The sequence below is a fragment of the Papaver somniferum genome, chromosome 10, assembly GCF_003573695.1.
Source record: "Papaver somniferum cultivar HN1 chromosome 10, ASM357369v1, whole genome shotgun sequence".
NCBI classification, from domain to species: Eukaryota; Viridiplantae; Streptophyta; class Magnoliopsida; order Ranunculales; family Papaveraceae; genus Papaver; species Papaver somniferum.
Window position 1 is genome coordinate 163,735,273 of NC_039367.1, and position 1,825 is coordinate 163,737,097.

Sequence of the window (1,825 nt, forward strand, 5' to 3'; positions counted from 1 at the left end):
TGCTTTTTTCTTTAAACAATAAAATGTATTGTTCTACTTGTTTAAAAATAAATGGTTAACTAGTAATCCTGCCTTTTGTAGCTGAAACTCTTTATGTTTATGTGATGTTCCTTTTTATTTGAAGTTTGTTGGTTTTATATGATATGCTTAGTCTCAAGATAAAGATAAAGATTTTTTACTAAAGATTTCTAGCTTGGAGATCTATAATGAGACAATCATGGAAAAACTGAGGTGTACATGTGTAAAATGACTTCATAAGCTTATGCTTGGGTGAATAAATGGGGTGTACAAACTGGTACACATGTGGAGATCCATAACCTGTCGTCAGTAATGTGAAAATGATTCATGGTAGTTTTAGAAATAGGGGCTTGGATTTATAAAATTTTGTCAAATTATTTAGCCTAAGTACTTTCGTACGCTACCTCTGCAAGTACGAATATCTTATTAACAATATGAGATTTTTAAGATGATATCAGGGACTCGCATCTACTTTACGACATATTTATATACATGGGAGTAGTGTCTTATCTATTTTGTTTCAACAGTTTGATATAGAGCCTTATTAATTGCTCATTGGTAACAGTTCACAGCAGTGAACTAGATTTTGCTCGGAGTATTTTAATTATCACTTTAGCCTTTTTTCTTTGATACGTTTTAGTACCAGTTACACAAATCCTAAGTGAAGATATGGTATGTGGTTGTTAGGTATCTCATACTTTTTTTGGATGTTGTGATTGTAAAGTAAAGATATTACATAATAATTCTAGTTTAGTTTACAAGAAATAAAACTTTATGATACCTTACTGGATTTATTTGGCTATTTAATATTTTATAATTGATTACTTCTTGTTAAGATTTGTATTCATATCTACTCATGAATGTTTGATATACTTGGTGGTAGTTTACCATATAGTAGCGGCAGTTTGGAAGTTTCATATTTAATTGGCGGATGAATTTTACCATAGTTAATGCTGGTGTACATAGTTGTACACCTGTTGCTTATTCACGTGAACATAGTTGTACACCAGTTGATTGTTAATGCCATGAGAAGAATATCATTCATAGATATATAGTTTTGCACAACCAACTTATTCAATGATTTGGGTATACATTATTTGGGTACATATGTGTACACTATTGTACACATGCTGCTATTAATGTGCACATAGTTGTACACTTGTTGATTGTTGATCTGTACGTAGTTGTACATCTGTTAATCGTTATTGTGCACATAATTGTACACCTGTTGATCGTTAGTATTATCACTTTCCTATTTTACTCAAAATAGAATTTATAGACGTACGTTGCGTATGTGCATGCATCTCATATTTTTCTTGTACCGTTTCATATTCCAGCATTCAATATTAAGGAAGCCACAATTGGGGGATACTCAAAAAAATAAAGAAAAAAAAATTATGAAGTAATCTAAAAACCCCTTATTTAATTAATTTTTGTAGTGTCTAAATTACCCTTAAGTATCCCCAAACATATTAACAGACCGTAGTAGAAGTATTACCGGATAGTACCGACTAATACAGTCGGTATTGGATTCATCACAAAACAATACCGACTATAACAGTCGGTATTGCATTCATGTGCAAAACCAATACCGACAGTACCATAGTTATAATCTCCCGAGCCAATCAATGAAGCAGTAATATGGAGCGTTTATGAAGTTTCAATTACTGAATTATATATCCTAGATGACGACATTTGGTATACGAAACTTGGCTCAAGTCTTGTGAAATCGTGGAACCTACACCTATGTTTATCATATCTGTTCAAAAAGCAATTCCCTATAATTCTTTTCTCTAGAATCTTGGCT